Source organism: Ranitomeya imitator, chromosome 2 (assembly GCF_032444005.1).
Source record: "Ranitomeya imitator isolate aRanImi1 chromosome 2, aRanImi1.pri, whole genome shotgun sequence".
Classification (NCBI taxonomy): domain Eukaryota; kingdom Metazoa; phylum Chordata; class Amphibia; order Anura; family Dendrobatidae; genus Ranitomeya; species Ranitomeya imitator.
Genome location: NC_091283.1, coordinates 67,614,511 through 67,626,895, shown reverse-complemented (window position 1 = coordinate 67,626,895; position 12,385 = coordinate 67,614,511). Strand labels below are relative to the sequence as shown.

Genomic DNA, 12,385 nt, shown 5'->3' with positions numbered 1-12,385 from the left:
CAATAGTGTGAATGTATTTGATATTTACAGTAGTTTTTTATTGTAGCAATTTACTAGCTACATTCATATTTTTCATAATCCTCTATTCATGTCACCTGATGAAGAATATATGCCACCGCCAGGAAAAGGATCTATTCAAGGCAAACAGAAAAAACTCTGATCTGCACTGTCATTTTTAGTAATATCGCGGGAGGGCTCCTTCTTTGAAGCCGTTGAATGCAGATTCATGTCCTTGTTAGTTACTCCATCATGGAGACAGCAGTGCAATTAACTGTGCAAGATGACAGGATTCAATTTAGAATGTCCAGCAGCAGAACTTTGAGGCAGATTTTCATTTCCGAAACTGTTCCTGTCAGACAATCTGGGTGCCAGTGTGAGCAAAGGCGCACAGCTGCCGCTTCATACAAGTTTTAGGCCTCTGTCATCTTTAGGATCCTGGCTCAAATGACACTTAACCCTCTATATCAGTAGGAAGGTTAACAGATTACAGAATATGCTGCTACTATAGGGTGGGATGTTTGGCTCAACTTAGTGTCTGGTTAATGAGGTTGTAGAGGTGGAGAAGATGTCTGAACACCTTCTTTCAAGACTTCAGAATGATGTTTTATGTGTTTTCATCCTCATGTTGGCTGCAGTTTTCCTGTGTACAGGGGTGGACAGGGTTAATTTTTAGGGCCAGGCCATGGTTTGAGGAGGAGCACATCTCACATCTCATTCAAAGTGCAGCGAAAAGAAGAGAACCTAACCCACTGTGGGAGGAACATGCCAGCAGAAGGCGCAAAGAAAAGAAAAGTCCTGCCTATTGGTAGGTGAATGAAAAACACAGGAGCAACAGCTGAGTGATGCAACTAAGGCTACTTTCACACTAGCATCGGAATTCGGCCCATTGCTAGCACCGCACAACGGGTGCAGCGGATGCATTCTCCGGCACATCCGCTGCCCCATTGTGAGGTGCGATGAGGTGGGGGTGGAGTTCCGGCCGCGCATGCGCGGTTGGAAAAAGCGGTCCGTCTGGAGCAAAAAACATTACATTTAACGTTTTTTGCTCCCGGCGGTCCGCCACAACGCGGTGCAACCGTCGCACGACGGTTGTGACGTGTGTCAATACGTCGCAATGCGTCGGTAACGTTACGCTATGGGGCAAAAACAACTTTGCAGGATGCGTTTTTTCCCCTAAACGATGCATTGTGACGTATTACAAAAAATGCCAGTGTGAAAGTACCCTAAGCTGGTGTCTGAAGGTACTGTATGTGTGTTAAAAAAAATGGTGACTCACGGTGCATTAGAAGTAAAGACCATCTATTGTGGGATTCAATGGTGCCTGGAAGAGCTAAAGAATTCCCAGCCCACTTTAAGACCAGCCCAAAAGGGGGATTGTTCTGAAGCAAAGACCTGGCCCTAGCTAAAAGGAGCACATCAGAAGAGGATGCGATGGAAATGGATGTCCTGTGCTTTGGGAAAAGCATGGAGCACTCAGGAGGAGTGGTCAGGGGTGGAGTATTTAAGAGTGATGTATGACATTGTGCGCGCGTCAGAAGTATGGCTCCTGGAAGGCAGGAGCCAAAGGAAAAAGTAGCAGTGTGTGTGCACAGTATAGTCCATAAGTGACAACCCAATTTTATGACTACAAAATGGCACAGTAGAGACCATTGCTCGTTGTGGGGGTAACGCGGCCTTATACGGCATAAGATGGAGGATTGGGAGAATGAAAGTACAGATGAAAGGCTTTGAGAAAACAGCGCCGCCATGGTAAGGTGAAGGTCTCTGACAAAAGAGAGGAGCCGCCCTCCAGAATAGTAAGGGATTTGTTATGGCTGGCAATCAGGCAACACAGCGTGCAGTAATCAGCGCACATACAGAGATCTGGCAATAACCAAAAACAATAGGACGAGCTCTGAGACGTGGAATCTCTGTAGACTGCAGTACCTGATCTATCCTCACACAACTATAAGCAGCAGTGGATTGCGCCTAACAACTACCTATGCAACTCGGCACTGCCTGAGGAGCTGACTAGCCTGAAGATAGAAATACAAGCCTGACTTACCTCAGAGAAATACCCCAAAGGAATAGGCAGCCCCCCACATATAATGACTGTTAGCAAGATGAAAAGACAAACGTAGGAATGAAATAGATTCAGCAAAGTGAGGCCCGATATTCTAGACAGAGCGAGGATAGCAAAGAGAACTATGCAGTCTACAAAAAACCCTAAAACGAAAACCACGCAAAGGGGCAAAAAGACCCACCGTGCCGAACTAACAGCACGGCGGTGCACCCCTCTGCTTCTCAGAGCTTCCAGCAAAAGACAATAGCAAGCTGGACAGAAAAAAACAGAAAACAAACTAGAAGCACTTATCTAGCAGAGCAGCAGGCCCAAGGAAAGATGCAGTAGCTCAGATCCAACACTGGAACATTGACAAGGAGCAAGGAAGACAGACTCAGGTGGAGCTAAATAGCAAGGCAGCCAACGAGCTCACCAAAACACCTGAGGGAGGAAGCCCAGAGACTGCAATACCACTTGTGACCACAGAAGTGAACTCAGCCACAGAATTCACAACAGTACCCCCCCCTTGAGGAGGGGTCACCGAACCCTCACCAGAACCCCCAGGCCGACCAGGATGAGCCACATGAAAGGCACGAACAAGATCTGGGGCATGGACATCAGAGGCAAAAACCCAGGAATTATCTTCCTGAGCATAACCCTTCCATTTGACCAGATACTGGAGTTTCCGTCTAGAGACACGAGAATCCAAAATCTTCTCCACAATATACTCCAATTCCCCCTCCACCAAAACAGGGGCAGGAGGCTCCACAGATGGAACCATAGGTGCCACGTATCTCCTCAACAACGACCTATGGAATACATTATGTATGGAAAAGGAGTCTGGGAGGGTCAGACGAAAAGACACCGGATTGAGAATCTCAGAAATCCTATACGGACCAATAAAACGAGGTTTAAATTTAGGAGAGGAAACCTTCATAGGAATATGACGAGAAGATAACCAAACCAAATCCCCAACACGAAGTCGGGGTCCCACACGGCGTCTGCGATTAGCGAAAAGCTGAGCCTTCTCCTGGGACAAGGTCAAATTGTCCACTACCTGAGTCCAGATCTGCTGCAACCTGTCCACCACAGAATCCACACCAGGACAGTCCGAAGACTCAACCTGTCCTGAAGAGAAACGAGGATGGAACCCAGAATTGCAGAAAAATGGAGAGACCAAGGTAGCCGAGCTGGCCCGATTATTAAGGGCGAACTCAGCCAACGGCAAAAATGACACCCAATCATCCTGGTCAGCGGAAACAAAACATCTCAGATATGTTTCCAAGGTCTGATTGGTTCGTTCGGTCTGGCCATTAGTCTGAGGATGGAAGGCCGAGGAGAAAGATAGGTCAATGCCCATCCTACCACAAAAGGCTCGCCAGAACCTCGAGACAAACTGGGAACCTCTGTCAGAAACAATATTCTCAGGAATGCCATGTAAACGAACCACATGCTGGAAGAACAAAGGCACCAAATCAGAGGAGGAAGGCAATTTAACCAAGGGCACCAGATGGACCATTTTAGAAAAGCGATCACAGACCACCCAAATGACCGACATTTTTTGAGAAACGGGAAGGTCAGAAATGAAATCCATCGAAATATGTGTCCAAGGCCTCTTCGGGACCGGCAAGGGCAAAAGCAACCCACTGGCACGTGAACAGCAGGGCTTAGCCCTAGCACAAATTCCACAGGACTGCACAAAAGCACACACATCCCGTGACAGAGATGGCCACCAGAAGGATCTAGCAACCAACTCCCTGGTACCAAAGATTCCTGGATGACCGGCCAGCACCGAACAATGAAGTTCAGAGATAACTTTACTAGTCCACCTATCAGGGACGAACAGTTTCTCGGCCGGACAACGATCAGGTTTATTAGCCTGAAATTTCTGCAACACTCTCCGCAAATCAGGGGAGATGGCAGACACAATGACTCCTTCCTTGAGGATACTCGCCGGCTCAGATAACCCCGGAGAGTCGGGCACAAAACTCCTAGACAGAGCATCCGCCTTCACATTTTTAGAGCCCGGAAGGTATGAAATCACAAAATCAAAACGAGCAAAAAATAACGACCAACGGGCCTGTCTAGGATTCAAGCGCTTGGCAGACTCAAGATAAGTCAAGTTCTTATGATCAGTCAATACCACCACGCGATGCTTAGCACCCTCAAGCCAATGACGCCACTCCTCGAATGCCCACTTCATGGCCAGCAACTCTCGGTTGCCCACATCATAATTACGCTCAGCAGCAGAAAATTTCCTGGAAAAGAAAGCACATGGTTTGAACACTGAGCAACCAGAACCTCTCTGTGACAAAACCGCCCCTGCACCAATCTCAGAAGCATCAACCTCGACCTGGAACGGAAGAGAAACATCAGGTTGACACAACACAGGGGCACAGCAAAAACGACGCTTCAACTCCTGAAAAGCTTCCACGGCAGCAGAAGACCAATTAACCAAATCAGCACCCTTCTTGGTCAAATCGGTCAATGGTCTGGCAATGCTAGAAAAATTACAGATGAAGCGACGATAAAAATTAGCAAAGCCCAGGAATTTCTGCAGACTTTTTAGAGATGTCGGCTGAGTCCAATCCTGGATGGCCTGAACCTTAACCGGATCCATCTCGATAGTAGAAGGGGAAAAGATGAACCCCAAAAATGAAACTTTCTGCACACCGAAGAGACACTTTGATCCCTTCACGAACAAGGAATTAGCACGCAGTACCTGGAAAACCATTCTGACTTGCTTCACATGAGACTCCCAATCATCTGAGAAGATCAAAATGTCATCCAAGTAAACAATCAAGAATTTATCCAGATACTCACGGAAAATGTCATGCATAAAAGACTGAAAAACAGATGGAGCATTGGCAAGTCCGAACGGCATCACCAGATACTCAAAATGACCCTCGGGCGTATTAAATGCCGTTTTCCATTCATCTCCCTGCCTGATTCTCACCAGATTATACGCACCACGAAGATCAATCTTAGTAAACCAACTAGCCCCCTTAATCCGAGCAAACAAGTCAGAAATCAATGGCAAGGGATACTGAAACTTAACAGTGATCTTATTAAGAAGGCGGTAATCAATACACGGTCTTAGCGAACCATCCTTCTTGGCTACAAAAAAGAACCCTGCTCCCAATGGTGACGACGATGGGCGAATATGTCCCTTCTCCAGGGACTCCTTCACATAACTGCGCATAGCGGTGTGTTCAGGTACGGACAAATTAAATAAACGACCCTTAGGGAATTTACTACCAGGAATCAAATCGATAGCACAATCACAATTCCTATGCGGAGGTAGGGCATCAGACTTGGACTCTTCAAATACATCCTGAAAGTCCGACAAGAACTCTGGGATGTCAGAAGGAATGGATGACGAAATAGACAAAAATGGAACATTACCATGTACTCCCTGACAACCCCAGCTGGTTACCGACATAGAGTTCCAATCCAATACTGGATTATGGGTTTGTAGCCATGGCAACCCCAACACGACCACATCATGCAAATTATGCAGTACCAGAAAGCGAATAACTTCCTGATGTGCAGGAGCCATGCACATGGTCAGCTGGGCCCAGTACTGAGGCTTATTCTTGGCCAAAGGTGTAGCATCAATTCCTCTCAACGGAATAGGACACCGCAAAGGCTCCAAGAAAAATCCACAACGTTTAGCATAATCCAAATCCATCAGATTCAGGGCAGCGCCTGAATCCACAAACGCCATGACAGAATACGATGACAAAGAGCACATTAAGGTAATGGACAAAAGGAATTTGGACTGTACAGTACCAATAACGGCAGAGCTATCGAACCGCCTAGTGCGTTTAGGACAATTAGAAATAGCATGAGTAGAATCACCACAATAGAAACACAGTCTGTTCAGACGTCTGTGTTCTTGCCGTTCTACTTTAGTCATAGTCCTGTCGCACTGCATAGGCTCAGGTTTACTCTCAGGCAGTACCGCCAGATGGTGCACAGATTTACGCTCGCGCAAGCGACGACCGATCTGAATGGCCAAGGACATAGACTCATTCAAACCAGCAGGCATAGGAAATCCCACCATTACATCCTTAAGAGCTTCAGAGAGACCCTTTCTGAACAAAGCCGCTAGTGCAGATTCATTCCACAGAGTGAGTACTGACCATTTCCTAAATTTCTGACAATATACTTCTACATCATCCTGACCCTGGCATAAAGCCAGCAGATTTTTCTCAGCCTGATCCACTGAATTAGGCTCATCGTAAAGCAATCCGAGCGCCAGGAAAAATGCATCAACATTACTCAATGCAGAATCTCCTGGTGCAAGAGAAAACGCCCAGTCCTGTGGGTCGCCGCGCAAAAAAGAAATAATAATCAAAACCTGTTGAATAGGATTACCAGAAGAATGAGGTTTCAAGGCCAAAAATAGCTTACAATTATTTCTGAAGCTCAGGAACTTAGTTCTGTCACCAAAAAACAAATCAGGAATCGGAATTCTTGGTTCTAGCATCGATTTCTGATCAATAGTATCTTGAATCTTTTGTACATTTACAACGAGATTATCCATTGAGGAGCACAGAGCCTGAATATCCATGTCCACAGCTGTGTCCTGAAGCACTCTAATGTCTAGGGGAAAAAAAAGACTGAAGACAGAGCTAAGAAAAAAAAATGATGTCAGGATTTCTTTTTTCCCTCTATTGGGAATCATTGGTGTGGCTCCTTGTACTGTTATGGCTGGCAATCAGGCAACACAGCGTGCAGTAATCAGCGCACATACAGAGATCTGGCAATAACCAAAAACAATAGGACGAGCTCTGAGACGTGGAATCTCTGTAGACTGCAGTACCTGATCTATCCTCACACAACTATAAGCAGCAGTGGATTGCGCCTAACAACTACCTATGCAACTCGGCACTGCCTGAGGAGCTGACTAGCCTGAAGATAGAAATACAAGCCTGACTTACCTCAGAGAAATACCCCAAAGGAATAGGCAGCCCCCCACATATAATGACTGTTAGCAAGATGAAAAGACAAACGTAGGAATGAAATAGATTCAGCAAAGTGAGGCCCGATATTCTAGACAGAGCGAGGATAGCAAAGAGAACTATGCAGTCTACAAAAAACCCTAAAACGAAAACCACGCAAAGGGGCAAAAAGACCCACCGTGCCGAACTAACAGCACGGCGGTGCACCCCTCTGCTTCTCAGAGCTTCCAGCAAAAGACAATAGCAAGCTGGACAGAAAAAAACAGAAAACAAACTAGAAGCACTTATCCAGCAGAGCAGCAGGCCCAAGGAAAGATGCAGTAGCTCAGATCCAACACTGGAACATTGACAAGGAGCAAGGAAGACAGACTCAGGTGGAGCTAAATAGCAAGGCAGCCAACGAGCTCACCAAAACACCTGAGGGAGGAAGCCCAGAGACTGCAATACCACTTGTGACCACAGAAGTGAACTCAGCCACAGAATTCACAACAGGGATTATTATCAAAATTGTTCTACTCCTTCCCGTGACAGAGCTTCTGGAGAGGAGTACCTCACTAGAGGCCTAGGAGTCACAGCAGCCACACCAGCGCCAGAGCCCAACACCATCATCAACATTTATGTGTCAAAAATTCATGAAAACCTGGAATTGCAACTACAAGAATCAGTACTGTCACCCACCAGAAGGTACACTGAGCAGCCCATAAGATGGCAAAAACAGCCTTGTCAGTACAAGGCACCAAAGTAAATACCCGAGAAGAGTAGTGTTCGTTATTGCCCCATCAGAATGCCTTTGTAGTCTGTGTAGGCCAGAAGTTTACTTTAAGTTGGGATTTTAGTTGAGTTGAGAAGATCCTCTCTTATCTGATGGATGCCCGGAGACCAGTTGGGTATTGGAAAAAAAAGAAAGCAGTTGAAGGCAGAAGAGCCTTTGTTAGAGGAACGGTTTGTGTTTTTACCCTCGTGGCCATAAGGCTATGAGTTTTTGCCAATAAAATTTATAGGGACTGTTACGACACTCTCTTAGCCAAGTGGGCCTGAGATAGGAGAATAGGATAAACTTTCTCTTTTTGTTTTGGTGCACCCACTGCGCCATTTTCTGCGTGATTGCATGTGCCAGCACAACTGGAGGGTCTGACACATTCAGCAAGGGACTGTGATTTTTAGGAACTGTGTTTTACATCCTTTCCAGGGTCTTTACCCAGAAGGACTGGATCCAGTTATGTTTTAATGACAGTAGCAGTGTTTTAGACTGTGATGCTGTCTTCCAGGGTTCTTAGCCTAGAAGGACCGATTCTGTGCCGATAGCAGCTACTCAGGAGAAGACATCCAGACATCCTAAGCTCTGTTTTATTGTATTTTTTGCTACTCTAACCCAGTTTTTATAGGTCCTGAATTGCCGAGGACGGCAGTCATTAAAGAGGGGAGTAGTGGAAAGGTGGAAAAGATGACTGAACACTCTGAAGACTCCTGAATGTATATATAATGTGACATGTTGTTTTCCTGTGTACAGGGGTGGACAGGGTTAACTGTAGTAAACAAGAATTTATTTTATTATTAACACCTGCTTCTTACTTCATGGAAACAAAAGGTCCCATCTTGCTACGAGATACAGGTGCTCAATCGTACACATGTGCACACAACAGGGGACCCTTATATAGGGTGTTTAGGGACGTGGAAGTAACCATTGGCCAGTCTCGCCCCGTACAAGATGATGCCACCTTGCTTCATTCTGCTATAGTGCAGCTCACATACCCATTGTGGGCATTTTCAACCGTGAATAGGAGTCAGCATATGCACTCTGATCTGCAGCAAAGCCTCATACTGTGTGTTCTGACAACATAGGCGGCAGTACATTTTTTTAGCAATTTGTCCTACAGTAGCTTTTCACAAGATGTGCTGTTTGGGAGGCGCTCTGTCCCAATCATCCAGCCTTCACAATCTGGTCCTTAGTACAGTCACTCACATTCTAAATCTTGCACATTTCTCCTGCTTCTAGCATATCAACTGATTGTTCATTTGCGGTCAATATAAGAAAGAGGAGAGAGAGAGAAAACTAGTGAGATAGAAAGAGAGGAGGAAAAAAAAGAAAGAAGGAAAGAGAAAAAAAAACACGAATATGATAGAGGAATAGAAAAAGATAAAGAAAAATAGATAAAAATAGATAAAGAAAAAAAGAAAGAGAAAAAATAGATAATAATGGTATGTAAATAAAAAGAAAAACAAGATAGATAGTAGAGGGAAAGAAAGAGAGAAATAAAGAAAGATCAATACATGATTAAAGAAAGAAGAGAGAGAGAAAGACAAATCGATGATGATATATAGAGAATAAGAAAGAAGATAACCAGATTGGAATAGAAAGAAAGACATTTATTGCTTCTACTGTATTGTTATTCTGTGGTTCTCAAAGATAAGACTTCCCTACTACAGAGAATTAATAGCAGGTCAGTTCTTAAAAGCTCCAGAGGTTCCACATACGACTTTCCACAATAGCAAAGAGACTTTCATGATATTTATGTTTAATAGGCTAGAAATACGCCTTCGGTTTAATAAGTGTGGTGCAACGTCTTCCCCTGAATAATAATATTAGCCTGAGTGTATTTTGCCCGTCTACAGATTAATGGTCCTGAATGTGACTGATGAAGGTCTGGACCATTAAGACTGTTCTACACTGTGAGTCTTTTCTTCTTATCCAACAATCTGCCTTTGTAGATGTATATTCTCCCCTCTTCATCTTACTCTGCATTCTTAGAAATTGAAATTGTGCCTCAAGGGTGACTATAGTCTGACTTGTATTATGGAGCATAAAAGATTAGTGGCTAGATGCTGTCAGAGTGTCTGAGCTAGAGATAATGCTAAATGACAGCAGAATACCACGTACCCAATGCTCCCCAGAGAAAGGCTGGAGTCATTGTATATCCACACATCTATGTTACATTAACTATGGTGGATTGTAGGATAGGTAATCTGTGCTGTCATGCTGTAGCATCGGAGGAATAAGTAGAAATACTTAGCAGTGTGGACTTTCTTATAGCTCCAAATTTAACAGAAGGAATTGTGAATGTGCATCTACACAAATCACATAAAGTGAGTAAGAACTAATACTCACCTATGCGTTTTTACCATCTCACTTTTTTTTTTGGCAAATCCAATAGATAAAAAAAAAGCACGTATTTGCTTTTTCATCTCTTTAAGATCCCACTACAACCTTAAAACAGGTTCTACACGTAACCATCAATGGCAAAAAAACAGTAAGTGCCTTGAACCTATGTATTTCTTTTCTCTCATACCAATTGCTATAGCCCTTTTGCATTGTCCCTTTTGTGTAGATAGCGCAGGTGAAACTCGCGCATTAACTAGTTATACATACTCAACAGGCCAACACAGAACCTGTAACAATCACCAGCAGCACTCCACACTGACCAATCAGTTCTTCTTCTGGCCTCCCTTCTCTCTCCCTTTCTGGGAATTATCTGGAGCGCCAGTGTTTCTTCCATTTCTATATATAGTCTTTTCTTCTGTGTTTAACCACATAGACTGCTCCATCATGGCCATCGATGCCCTCAAAAGAGATAGGGACTTCCGATGCAACTACATCCAAAAACAGTTCTCCCACAGCAAAAACTGCACCACAAACCGAAATCAAAATGAAGTTAAGAATCTACTTCGAGCATTGGAGAAACAACTAATCCTTGAAATGAGAGATATTTGGGAGGTGGCTTCATTGGAGAAATACGTCGAAGCTGGCACAGTCCCTAGGGGTCTTAAAATCTACAAAACACTTGCAGGTGATTTTGGCGACCCCACCATACAGGCAGAATGGGACAAACTATTTTCGAGTTTCTCCAATCAGGCCTTGCAGTTTATTATTGACAAACGATTGTCAAACCTTAGCAAGACCAGTTCCGCGATCTCTCAACTCTTTAACCAACTAGACGCTTTTAATCATGATGATAGTATTCATGATTTTACTTCCAACATCATGTATAAATTAAAAGAAAAAGAGAAAGAGATCATAAATAAAAAAAATGAGAAAATTTGCCCGTGACAATATCCCACTGGCAGAAACACCAGCATCCGTGTTACCAGAAAGTTATGAAGAACCTAATGCAGGTTCAGTAACCAAGTTTGTAACCTTAGACGACCTAAACTTAACATAACACAATGGATGCGTCACTGGTCTTTTCAACGTATAGCAACTCCATACAGTATACGCCAGTATCTACTTGGAATAGCAACAACCCGACACACACCGATTCACCTCAGAATAAGGCACTAGCATATACTACACAAACCAATGGGGTGGACTCTTTACCATTAGAATCTCCAATTCTAGAAACAATTGGAATCCCAACCCAAAATCGGTTTTCTCAATTAACCTTACAGGTGGAGGAACCAATGTGGAGAAACGGGAACAGTCTACTCCATCCACATCTCAATATCGGAGGTCACCCTCTAAAACAACTGATAGTGGACACAACAGACCAATCGGAACTTTTTAAAACTTATTAACTCCTTCAAAAAACGTATACAGACAACTAATTCAAGAAAAATCCCGAATAGGCCCATTGTCGGTACAGGTAACCCCAACAATAAAAATACCCATTCCAAAACAAACATAGCCATGAATCAGGATTTTTTTCGGGTACGAAGTTTAAAACAAAAAGAGGCAAGAGGGGTGGGAAACTTGCCCAAAAGAAAACAATAAAAAACAGTACAAATAGTGTGAATAATCAAAAAATGTTCAACATAAGCTCTCATGAACTATCTCCAAATGAACAATCACTCTTGCAAAAGGGACTGAAATTCGTTCCTACCTCCACTGCCAACCCATTCAGTTTATATGTAAGCACAAAAAAATGTTGCCGCAATCTTGCAATAAAAAAATATTTTTTAAAGAAAAATGCTACCAACCCTAGTACACGTTATGAGAAAAAGAGTACGACAGGAGCATATAGGTAATCAAAAGAGTAACAATACTTTATTATATCACATATTTTACTACAAAAGTGTAAACAGTACCATCAAAATAGTATCAAAAAATACGATGTGCAAGGATGATAAAAGACATGAGTGGGTATCCCCCCGGTGCGCACTGACTATGGGGCCAATACACTAGCTTAGTAGCAGAGAAGTGCTGCTGTGGATTATATAGAATATATACCAATAAATCACCAGAGCCCAGTGGCATGGAGATAAAATAAATTATATAGAGCAGCGCTTACCAGTGCAAGATCCCAGAGCCAGGCGCACCGGGTGCGATCCACGAACGCAACCCCCAACCCCGTTCGTGGATCGCACCCGGTGCGCCTGGCTCGTTTATATTATGTTGCCTGGTCTTGTTACCAACCCTAGTACACACTATTCAACCCTAACCACC

General features: G+C 43.9%; 1 protein-coding gene across 1 annotated transcript in view; it reads right to left on the bottom strand.

Annotated features, from left to right (window-relative positions):
* Positions 1-12,385, bottom strand: part of LOC138661919 (UAP56-interacting factor-like) — a 55,990-nt gene that overhangs the window by 27,171 nt on the left and 16,434 nt on the right. The window lies entirely within an intron of this gene.